Below are 13347 nucleotides of genomic sequence, written 5' to 3'. Positions count from 1 at the left end.
TGAGAAGAGGTGTGGTATATCCCTTACAAAATAGGTCTGGTACTAAATCTCCTTTTTGGTTGATGCCATAATTTAAAACAAAGATTGAAACCAGTAAATCTTTTGACATATTTAGTTGTCTTCCTTGATTCCCTCCTTGGTGAAGAAAGGATCCCACTAACTGGAAAGGATTTACCAGCTAGAGTAAGGACATACAAAAGGCTGGCAATATTCCTGTACATCACGGGAAGGCGGGGGGACAAGAGCATCTAGGGTCACTGATTTCCATATTCATGGCTAAAAATCATCATGAGAATCCAGTGGCCTTATCAACATGACTAATCTTAGCTGAAGGAGACATGGCACTCTGTCTCTCCTTATCCACTTTTGAGTGCTGAGTGAGTGAGTGAGTGAGTGAGTATAATCATAGAATCACTGATTATGACAGATTTGGTATCTATTTTAAGGATACACTTAACAATTAAGTGATCAACTTGTTTCCTTGTAACTAGTGCCAGGTTCAAGTCCAAAATATTTGCAGGACGTGGGGGTAAGTATGCTCGTACCTCAAATGCACATCCTGTTTGAAGTAAAGGGATCTTCACTGTCCATTGTATTTGAGGAGAGTTTTGCCTGTGACTTAAGTAAATATTTGGATCTTCCACACTTGCAATCATTGGCTGCAAATACATGGAAATTGTTTGTGAACATCAAGCAATTTAAGCATTGTCTAAGTCTGCAGTCTGCATGCAAGAAAGCTAGAGATGGAGAGTCCAGGTGGTCCCTGCAATTTGTAATCTCAGAAAAGAGTACGTGGAATTTGACTATAGAGGTTGTGCTTAATAACTATGTGAGATTATATTGTTCACCTATCCACAACCATGTACAAACAGGCAGCAACTCTGTAAGAAAACATTTACTGTTATATGATGCTTTTGGTTTCAAATACAAAGAAACCAAGATTAAGAGAAATGAGCCACTGAAATTGCTTGAACAGAGTGCTAAATCAATAGCTTCCTCTTTAACTTTGCTGAAAGAAAATATTGGCTAGACCTTTAGTTATCTGAAGGTAGTCAGTATTCTGGGTCTATTATCAAAATGGGAGAGTAAATGAATTTAATTAGTTATTATTATTCAGGGAAACCTTGTATCCTTCCATTGAAAAACATGAGAAAACTTTAAGGTCATCCCCCAAGCTGAAAATGGTCTATAGGCACTGCAAATATAAACAGAGCCAAGGCTTGTAAGCAATGCTCTGGTCTATTTCTTGTTCTGAGGGACTAAATCATACTAATCATAGAGTACAATGCTCCTTTTGGTATGTACCTGATCAGACATATGCAGCAACTAGAGCAACCTCAAAGGTGCCTTACAAAAAGAATACAAGGCATAACAAACCTACATTATGTAGAGTGCCTTAAAGCCCTTTCCTTCTTCTCACTCTCATATAGATTGCTGAGGGGTGATCTATGCCTGGCTTACAAACCATTCACAAACCCCACACTTATGAATTACCTATATATTCACAAGTCAAAGAATACCAGAAGTACAAGGTCTAAGGACTTAAATTTTGTCTGTGACATAAAAAGAACATGCTTGTGAGACAGATATGCCTCCCAGAGACTGCCCCTCCTATGGAACAGGCTTCCCATTCATATGAAACTGAGTTCATCTATTATCCACTTTAAGTACAACTGAGACCAGTGGATGGGAAATAGGAAATTTACACCAGGCCTGACACCCATGTCCCTTATGGACAGAGGTAGTTTATAAAGGCCTGGCCCTCAATGTCCTGTTTGTATGCAGGGCATTATTATTCTCTTGGGAAAACTTGGCTAGACTTAGAAAGGTCCCTTGGGTCATTAGCCTAATAACAGTCTATGAAACTATGAATCTATAAATAATCTTGGTGTTCATGACCACAGTCTAAAGGGTTTGCAGGATACTCACTGGTTTGATCTAAATGGTTTGCAGGATAATCACTGGTTTAATCAAGCCCTACAGAGTATGTTGCTGCAGTGAGGAAGGTTGTATGCAAGTAGCTATTTTGTTTTCTTTTGAGGGAGTGATTTTAGAATTTATGGATTTGTTTCCTGGGAGAGGGCTATGAGCCATGTTGAGAGGCCTGATACATGTCCTTGATGTTTTCTGTATTTATCATTGTTATTTGCAAAAGGGTAAGGTTTTCATTTTGGAGATGTTATCTCCCCCTGCTTATGATCCTTTATGTAATTTATTTTGAATTCTTTCAACCGTCATCTACTTAATGTTATCTTTTAGTTAAGGTGTCTATCGCTGTCCATTTTTATAGGCAGATGCTGTGGATGGTCAGGTTATATTTAGTTTTTCATTAATACATAGTTCTCAGTATGCTATCTATTGCAGAAGAACATAGTGTGCTTGAATTGGTTTTATTTTTTGTAGCCCAGACATTCAAGTCTGTGATGCTATTGTATTAACTGTGCCACATGAGCCCATATATCATTTAAAGTGCGGCCAGGATACAACTTTTCCATTTGTGGTCTTATCTACTGTAAATAAGCAGATGTGATTCATTCAGACATTGTTGTCCTGTGGGATACTGAATCATGTCTGGGTTTAATATAAATTGAGTATTCATGGATGAATTTCAAAGACAAAAATAGATTAAGGTTTTTAATGTTTGCCAAGTGATATAACCTATGGCTTACCTTTTCTCTTAGGCTGAGTTTAATCAGTTTTCAAGGTAATTTATCTATTTATTGCAGGGTGAGGTAATAAAATGTTTCTGATTTCTAAAGTAGAATCAGTATATGATTTTTTTTTAATACAGGGAAGTGCATGCTGTGCAATATAATCATTATGCATAGATTGTCAGCTTTTACATAAGAATATTTGTTACTATAATGACCTGTTCAAAATCTAAAACATAGAAAGATATGGCACAGAGCTAGAGCAGCTAAAAGATAAAAACGAAAAGAGGGGAGGTACAAGGAAGATAAAGGGAATGCCATGATAGAGGAGGATATAGTTATGATAATAGTACATTAAGTTACATATAGCAGAGAAGTATGACATGACTTTGTATAGCAATATTAGTATCAGTTTAACAGGGTGAGTTGCAGGTGTAGTACCATTTATCTATCAGGTGTTGCTTCATTTGGTATTTATAAAGTTTTTCGGGTTGCAGACTGTTCTTAAGTGGAGTGGGATGGTATTGCAGTTGTTAGCAATGCAGTGTGATACAGGAAGTATCTTGCGTTGTTGTTAGGTTTAGTTATGGAAAGTAATCATTTTTCAGTGCAGCATGGAGGTCTCTCAGTAGTGTAAGGTGGAAAGATGGTGATTTTTCAGGATTTTGCAGTAATTTGATGGTTGTAATTGTGAGTACAACAAAGTATTATTTCATTTCACATATTTTATGTTTTAGAGAGACATTGATGTGATCTATAGTGTTGTTTGGTTACAAATCTGGCTACTTTAATGTAGAATTGTTTTAGTTTGGCTAATAGATGTTCAGATTGGTTAGGTCAGTAGAGGCATATCATTGTGTAGGGAGTAGAAAAGAAGTGTCTATGTTTTGTCTAGCAGAGTCAGGTAGTGTTTTACTTTATAGAGGCAGCATAGTTTTTGGTGTTTCTTCTTTATGGCTTGCTGGTGGTGGAAATCACATTGCAGGTAGTTGTCTATAGTCAGTTCTATAGCTGAAAAACTCAAACAAAAATAAACTACTTAAACAAAAAAAAAATTCATAGGCCACAGACCGAGTACTTAAACCAATTTAATTAAGCACTTTTCATTTAATAAAATGTACAAACTTCTTCAGATAAAAACTTATTAGAACTTCATTCTTTTAAAAAGCTTCTTGCATCATATGAACATCATCATGCAATCACACTACATAGTAGCAATATCCCACCCATAGCAACCCATTAATTCAATTCCCATTTAAAGAGCCAAAAAGAATAAAACCTCTTAGTTCTTTGAAAACCGGAAAAAATAGAAACAGTACTAAAAACAATGCCCAACAAGTACACACAACTTGTATCAAGAAAATATAACATTATACGTGTATGTTGTTGAATTAAAAAAGGAAATAATTCCAAAAAATGTCCTTCGTCCATAAAATGACAACAGTCTATAAAGAAAATTGAAAATCATTACCTTAACAAACTCTTGAGTTTCAATAAACACTATATTGAACAAGTATCATTAATACCGTGATATGTGTATGCATTTAAGTGAATTTGCCAATATAATTCGAGCTCCTCAAGTATCAGGGTAACTGGCCCACCTCGGGCATCATGGAAAACATGATCTATAATCCTAAACTTGAATGAATTGTCCTTCTCTAATGAAATGTGCTTAGCCAAAATGTTGTCCTGCTTACCTTTGCTTATAGCATATTGGTGTTCATGCACCCATTCACAGAACTTACATTCCGTCTTACCAATGTAATAAATTGGACAACGTTCGCACCTTGCCAGGTACACTACAAATTTGTAATTACAATTATACCTACTTTTTAGCCTGTAGACAGTGCTATTGATACTAAAGGAACTGCCCACATCCATAAATTTACAGAATCTACAGGACTCACATTTGAACATCCCTAAGTGTGAAGACAACCTAGGGAGTCTAGTTCTAATAGGTTTTTCAAGTTATAACCTCTTTTAAAAATAATATTGGGATGACCACCAGCCTTCTGGAAGAGGACTGGATCATTCCTTAATAAGTCCCAATTCTTGTGCTAAATAAAATACAATATTGAACTATTTGCACTACATGTTGTAATTAGACTCAATGTATAATTAGTGTTTTTTATCCACTAAGTAAGACTTCAGATCATGTCCCTGGTCTAGAACAGCTATACTAAATTGGTCCGTAGCACAGAGAACAGGAACACTGACCCCATTAGATATATTAGTTTTAACTTTATCTATCAATGAATCGATCAACTTATTGGGATAACCTCGACTAGAAAACATCTTTTTTAACAAAGTGCATTCAATGTCAAACTCACTGTCCAAAGAGACAATTCTAGCAGCCCTTACCATATGACCTTTAACCATCGAGCACTTCTGGTGATAAGGGTGGCTGCTAGAAAAATGGAGAAAGGAGTTAGAATAGGTACTTTTCCTAAATACTTTAGCTGCATAACACTGCTTAACATAGTCTTTTCTGAGGTTGATATCTAAATAACAGATCTCATCCATGTTGAAACTAAACGTAAATTTCAAGAAATTAGTGGTATTGTTTAAATAATTTACTAAATGTGTAGCTTCAACTACGTCCCCCTTGATAATTATGAAGATATCGTCAAAGTACCTGGTATAAAACAAAATGACCCCTGGATTTCCTCTTTTCTAAAGACATATTCGGTTTCCCAGTAAGCCATGACCAGGTTAGCTACACTAGCCCCACACACTGAGCCCATGGCCACCCCAGTTTTTTGAAGATAGTACTCTTTATCGAACATGAAGTAATTTTTCCTAAGAATAATGTCCAATAATTTACTAACCAACTCAATTTCCACTTGTGTTGCCCTTCTCCTACCTGGCATATTACCAATCCACTCAGTTCCCTCCAAATGTGGAATTGAGGTATATAAATCTTTGACATCAATCATAAGGAAACCATGGTCCTTACTGAACTCTAATTCACTGATCTTCTTCAGAAAGGACCACAAATCCTTATACATCTGGTTTTCATACATCAGGTATTTTTTTTAAAATGGAATCAACTATTTTCGCACATGGGTAAGTCATTGAATTACGACCGTTGACTAAGGATCTCATCGGGGGGTTATAAAGATCCTTATTGATTTTTGGGATGCCAAAAAGTACTGATGTTCTAGGGAATGGCATACATATATAATTATATTTTTCTGCAACTTTTCTAGCTTCCAAATATGTCATCAATGTAACTTCTAATCTGCTGGTAAGCTATATTCAACTCATTTAGAGAAGCAAGTTGGTAAGCTTCAGTAGCCAGTATTCCCCTCATCTGAGCCACATAATCCCAATGAGCCATAATAGTTAACCCACCCCCTTTATCAGGTTTACAGACCCTAATATTTGATGATCTCAACAAATTTAAGGCTTCCCACTCTAATTTTGTAACATTAGGTTGTTGAACATTATTCCTATTATTGTTACTGCTGTTGATATTACCTCTGCATTTGAATGGTTATGTGAAGTTGATTTACGGTATGCATTTACTGGCAGAGGTAACATCATAGGTTCATAGGTTGGTGCTAGGCTATCGGCCCTAGGGTCTATACAAGCCTAGCCATAACAATTCCCTGGCTATTTCTTCCCACAATATTTATTTTCCTGGACCCCTGTCTAGCAGGGTAACTGATGTGATCCCTGGGGTGAATTTCCTATCTCCCATCCAATCGTCAAGGTTCCTTTTGAAGAGGGCCAAAGAGGCGCTCTGCTTGACATGTATGGGTAGTCTATTCCATAAGTCTGAGGAGTCTATGGGTCAGGAACCTATCCCTCCAGCATGTTTTGTTCATTGTGATGACAAGGTTTAGATCCCTGAAATGTGTGGCTCTGAGGGATTGGGATATCTTTAAGTGTAGCATGTCCAACAGCTCAGGGTTTGACATGATCTTGCAAGTTAAGCAGAGATCACCTCTGAGTAGACGATATATGACAGAGTATAGCGGGAGTTATTTTAGATGGTCAGCATAGGGCATCTTCTTTAGGCCTGTGATTCTTTTAGTGAGGTATTTCTGCAGCCTTTCCAGTTGTTGCAGATGTTTTGAGAGGTACATACCAAAAGGGGTTTTGTACTCTATAATGCGTCTAATGAGGAATGAGTACAATGGGACAATGACCTCCTTTTTTCTTGATGAAAAGCCCTTAGTGATAAGGTGTGCCACATAGAAGGATTTCCTGACTGTTGTAACGATGTGGTTTTCGAAGGTGAGACCACTGTCCACCTGTGTCCCTAAGTCTCTTATCACACTTTCAGTTTTTAGTGTACTGCCACCTATGTGGTAGTTCACGGGTACATGTTTTTTCCCAAAGGGGATAACTATACATTTCTTGGCATTAAGCTTGAGCCCATGGCTCTGGCACCAAGCATCTGTTTCTGTAAGGCTCTTTTGTAGAATATCCACATCATTTGGGGATTCAGTAATGGCTCCCAGTTTGCAGTCATCTGCAAACTTTGTTAGCCAGAGTCCCTTAGTATTGGCCTGTACTTCAGAGAAGTAGATGCCAAACAAGAGTGTAATAGAACTAAATCCTGAGGTACTCCATTTGTCTCCTGTCTGGAGCTGGATTTGGAGTTGGCTACATTTACAGTGTAAGTTCTGTCAGTAAGTAAGGGGGTGGTGTTGAAGGCCTTGGCAAGGTCCAGATAGGCTGTGTGGACTGCCTTACCCTTGTCCACAGTGCTGGAGACTGATTCAAAGAAGTCAATCAGGTTCAGAAGACAAGATCGGCCCTTCACAAACCCAAACTGGGTGGAGCCCAGTGCTTGAAGGTTGCCAGTGACTTTGCTTATAAATTCTATGATAATATGTTCCATGGCCTTGCATTTCAGGCTCATCAGACTGATGGGGCAGTAGTTCCCAGGATCTAAGGTGGATTCCCCCTTGTAGAATGGGATAATTGTAGCTGTGTGCTACGCAGTGGGCATAAAGCTAGAGGTGAGGCTATGATTAAATATGACACTTAGATGAGGTGCCAATTAATTTTGTATTTCATGTAGTACACAGCCCAGGATGTCATCTGGTCCCATGGATGCTGTATTCCTAGCTTTGGAGAGTGCAGTTTTTACCTGTGTGGCTGTTATTACCAGAATTTGGCAATCTTTTGGTATTGATATGGACCCTTTAGGGGATGAGAGGGGGGTGAAGTTGGTACTGAATCGATCAGCCAGAATATTGGCAATATCCTTGGGATCAGTATATTTAATGCCATTCTGTTGTAGCTCAGAGCAGAGCTGAGCATTGCCATTTAGATTCTTTATATAGCTATAGAATGCCTTGTGGTTGTCTTTGGAATCTTTGGCAATTTTATTTTCGCAACTTAGCTTTGGAGGATTTTATGAGGAATCTCAGCTTCTTACTGAGGCTGGTAAGGGAGTTTTTTTTCATCCTGGGATTTTCCTCTTTTCTGAAACAGTTTCTTCCTTTCATTGTAAAGTTTGTTTATTGCAGGGGACCACCAGATTGGCTTCCTTTTTTTGGAGGAGAGCATCTTGGTTCTTTTTGGGGTGGCACGATTCATGCACAACTGGATGTGCTCATACAGTGCCTTAGTGTAGGATTCAGCAGTCAAACTTTCAGTTCCTGTCTGCATGGGTGTCATGAAGTTTGTCATCAACAGCAGTAACAATAATAGGAATAATGTTCAACAACCAAATGTTACAAAATTAGAATGGGAAGCATTAAATTTGTTGAGATCATCGAATATTAGGGTCTGTAAACCTGATAAAGGGGGTGGGTTAACTATTATGGATCATTGGGATTATGTGGCTATTATGAGGAAAATACTGGCTACTGAAGCTTATCAACTTGTTTCTCTAAATGAGTTGAATATAGCTTACCAGCAGATTAGAAGTCAAATCTGACCTCTTTGTAACAGTCTGCATTTAATTGCTGGAACCTGTGTTCTGAGAGACTGCTTTCCAGATGATCTGCAAATATGCAGAGCTGAGTATATATTTTTTTGGTTACAGAGTTTGTTAATTGTTGCTTAGATCTCTGTTGAAACTGTTGTCTCCCTGTTCTGAGAAACTGATCTGCAAATATACAGAGCTGAGTATATTTTTTTGATTTTAGAGTTTGTACTGTTAGTTGTTGCTTAGATCTCTGTTGAAACTGTTTTGTCCCACCCACTCTGTTTTTGGTTTGTAGTTTAAATTTGGTGGCTTTTGAAGTTCCCTGCCCCACTGTAGATTTTATCTGGGTCACTCCCCCAGTCCCATCTCTTTACCACATTCTACCTAATAAACTCTTTCTGCACTTGTTGTTAGTCCTTTTTAATTTAATTGCATTTTTTTAAACTGTGTTTGGTCTAATATTGTTACATACTCAAGTGTGGTAGCTTGCACTGCATGTGAATTGTTTTTACTACTGTTTTTGCTACTTTTCTGTAAAAAAAACTGTAAGCCTGTTTCCTACCTTCCCTGTAACTAGTGTTCCAGATACAGATTTGCTGTATCCAGGATTGTATGTGATCTTCTGAACCCCCCAAGCCTTTCTGTGTTGAGGGAAGCCTTCTAGCTTATCAGTGGGAGTGGTAAGCACTAGGTAAACTGTCTACCACATAAGGAGTGGCTCTGGCCCAAAAATTGTAGCTATTGGCCATTTGGGCAATCTCTTCCATCTTTCTCAACTTTCTGATTTGAAAGCCTGCATTTGCACTTGTTTCTGACCTGTAACTCATGTAGTGCAGATACAGATTCTTAGTTTTAGCACTTAAATTTGCTTATTCATGCTCAGCCCTTGTTCAGAACTTGTAAGCACTAAATAAGCTACTAATTACTATAACAATCAGTCTTCCTCATTACATAGAGGAAAACAGTTTTTGTACTTACTTTTCTCACTTGCTTAGAGAACAGCTCCTGTACTCACTTATCTAGAGGAAAATAGTTTTTTATTCAGGCATGTCCAAGGGTCAGCTCCCAGTGTTCTCTCCTGTCTATCTGATGAATCTGGGCATCTTGAGGCAATGTAGAAATTGCCTCGTACACAGACAACCCTCTACTCCTACAACCCAACACTACAACTTGTGAGAGATGCACTTACTAGCCAAACTGAAGGTAAAGCTCTCTCCAACCAAGACTGAACTTGACAGTCATGAGGAGAAGGTAAACATTTGAACCACACCACACTCATCACATAGTCTCACTATATCTACACCACCAAAATCCACACATAGTAACACAAAACATTTGCAGGGGCTCTCAGTAATAATCTGTCTAAGCAACAGAAACCTACAAAGCAGAAATGCAAGCAACCTCCATCCCCCAACACAACCCAAATGACACATAGCCCACAGACTCAGTGTGCCACTCAACCACAGCCAATAAGGCAAAACAACGTACCCAACACACTAGTCATAAGTGACTCTATAGTCAGGCACACTGATGTCCCACTCACCAGGCTAAACAAGGAGAATGTTACTGTCAGCTGCCTGTTGGGTGCCAGGATCCGCCACATAACACACGCACTCAGATCACTCCACAACAAGTACAAATATGACTCTGTCAGTGTCCGTGTTGGTGTGAATGATCTGAAACATACCTCCCTGGACTACATGAAAAGAGACATGGAAGAGCTCTCCAATCTTATAGCCCAGGCAGGTATGACCCTAGCCCTGAGTAGCATTCTGCCATCGCCCCGAATGATACTGCAGTACAAGGACAAAATGATTGACTTCAACAATTGGCTAAGCTTCTGTTGTCATTCTAAGGGGATCCAGTATCTGTCTGCTTGGGATGACATGGTCAACAGACCACGATGCTTTGCCACAGATAGCCTGCACCTATCACCCCTGGGATTCCGGATACTGGCTAAGGCTCTTGCTGCCCTTATAGTGCCTTTTTTAGGCAAGGTTCAAAAAACAAATTCACCACTGTAACAGGAACAGGCAAGCAAAAACTGGGGTTAATGCTACTCAATGCTAGAAGTCTAAATCTCAAAATGCACTCACTCGAGGTGCTCCTTAAAATGGAAAACACTGATATCTGTGCAGTGATTGAGACCTGGTTCAAGGCTCCAGAGAGCACCCCTGCACTACCAGGCTATAACTCATACCACACTTTTCAGCCATCTAACCTGGTCTGAAACACCAAAGGCGGAGGTGTGTCCATATTCATTAAGGACATCCACACCTCCAGGCTAGTTGCTCAGCATAATGCATCCGAGGTTATCCAAGTGCAACTAACTCTGGGCAAAACTGCAATTCAAATTGTAGCTTGCTACAGATCCCCCACCATGCCCCAGGATTCCCACTCTTCTTTTCTTGATGTACTGGAAAATATTAGGGTTCAACCAAGCACCCCAATAATGGGTGAGTTCAACTACCCCACCATTAACTGGGAAAACTACTCATGTACCAACTCCTTAGCTTAACACTTTCTGGAATTCATAAACTCCAATGCCCTGGATCAACTTATCCACACCCCCACCAGGGGCAACAATATCCTAGACCTAGTCAATACCAACATGAGTGACCGGTGTTCCACACCTGAAGTCACCTCCTCGTTGGTCCGATCTAACCATAAGCTAGTCACCCTTGATATCCACATCCTGCCCCCACCCCCCATTAAGGAAACCACGGTAAAAATTTCTCCAAAATCAACTTCATGCTTCTTAAGACAGAAGTGGTGAACTTTATGAAACCCATGCAGATGGACAATACAGTTACAACTGCTGAATCCTACACAAAAGCACTCTATAAGCACTTATAACATGTGCATGGATCATGCTATCCCAAACAGAGCCAAGACATTATCCACCAAAAAAAGGAAGCCAGTCTGGTGGTCCCCTGCCATGAACAAACTGTACAACAGAAGGAAGAAACTGTTGCAAAAGAGAGTAAAATCCCATGAGTGGAGGAGCTCCCTGGTCAGCCTCAGTAAAAAGCTGAGATCCCTTCTAAGATCCTCCAAAGCTAGCTACGAAAACAAAATCACCACTAATTCTAAGGACAACCACAAAGCATTCTATAGCTATGTCAAGAATCTCAATGGCAACACCCAGATCTGCTCTGAGTTACAGCACAAAGGCATGATAATTACAGAACCAACTGATATTGCCAACATCCTGGCAGATAGGTTCAGTGCTAACTTTACCCCCCTCACCCCCTAAAGGGCCCATATCTATACAGGAAGAATGCAGAGTCCCTGTAATCACAACTATGCAGGTAAAAGCTGCTATCTCTAAAGCCAAAAACACAGCATTCATGGGACCGGACAACATCCCAGGCTGCATTTTACATGAACTTCAGAAAAAACTGGCTCCCCACTTAAACACCATGTTCAATAATAGCTTTGCATCAGGCTTTGTGCCCACTGAATGGTGCACAGCAACAGTTGTCCCACTCCACAAAGGGGGAGCCACTACCGATCCTGGGAACTATCGACCTATTAGCCTGATGAGCCTGGTCTGCAAGGCCATGGAATGTATCATCATGGAACTCATAAACAAAGACATTGGTAACCTCCAAACTCTGGATCCCACCCAGTTCGGGTTTGTGAAAGGCAGATCATGCCTCCTGAACCTGATCGACTTCTTTGAGGCAGTCACCAAAGCCGTAGATGAGGGTAAGGTGGTTCACACAGCCTATCTTGACCTCGCCAAGGCTTTCAACACCATCCCCACATTCTGGAATTATAGCTAAATCACTAAACTAGGTATAAATCCCTATGTCACAAGATGGGTTGCCAACTGGCTCACTGACAGACCCTACACTGTAAAAGTTGCAGACTCCAAATCTGACCTCAAAGCAGTGACAAGTGGAGTACCACAGGGTTCCGTCCTGGGACCTCTCCTGTTTGGTATCTACTTCTCTGAAGTACAGGCTAACACAGAAGGCCTCTGGCTAATGAAGTTCGCAGATGACTGCAAACTAGGAGCCATAGTCAAGTCCCCAAATGAAGTGGACATCCTACAGAAGGGCCTCGCTGAGACAGATGCCTGGTGTCAGAACCATAGCCTCAAGCTCAATGCCAATAAGTGCAGTGTCATCCCCTTTGGTAAAAACTCTGTACTCATGAACTACCACATAGGCAGCAATCTACTTAACACTGGATGTGTGATAAGAGACCTTAGGACCCAGGTAGACAGTAGTCTCTCCTTTGATAGTCACATCACCACAGTAGTCAGGAAGTCCTTCTACATGGCACACCTCATCATAAAAGGGTTCTCATCCAGGAAAAAAAGAGGTCATTGTTCCTCTCTACTCGACACTTATTAGACCCATTATAGAGTATAATGCCCTTTTTGGAATGTACCTCACAAGACATCTGCAGCAGCTGGAGAGGCCACAGAAGTACCTCTCAAAGAGGATTACTGGCCTCAAACAAATGCCCTACACTGACCGCGTCAAAAAATTCCAGCTTTACTCCGTAGCATATCACCTACTCTGAGGTAATCTCTGCCTAACATATAAACCTATGTCAAACCCAGAGCTGTTGGATATGCTACACCTAAAGAAATCCCAATCTCTCCGAGCTACATGCTCTAGGGACCTAAACCTTGTCACCACAATAAACAGGACATGCTGGAGGGATAGATTCCTGTCCCAGAGACTTCCTATACTCTGGAACAGGCTACCCATCTATGTCAAGCAAAGTTCTTCTTTAACACTCTTCAAGAAAAATCTTGATGAGTAGATGGGAAATAGGAAATACACCCCG

Source organism: Protopterus annectens, chromosome 3.part0 (assembly GCF_019279795.1).
Source record: "Protopterus annectens isolate FY-2018-M chromosome 3.part0, PAN1.0, whole genome shotgun sequence".
In the NCBI taxonomy this organism is placed as follows: Eukaryota; Metazoa; Chordata; order Ceratodontiformes; family Protopteridae; genus Protopterus; species Protopterus annectens.
The sequence above is the reverse complement of the archived record's forward strand: the minus strand, read 5'-3'. Positions refer to the sequence as shown.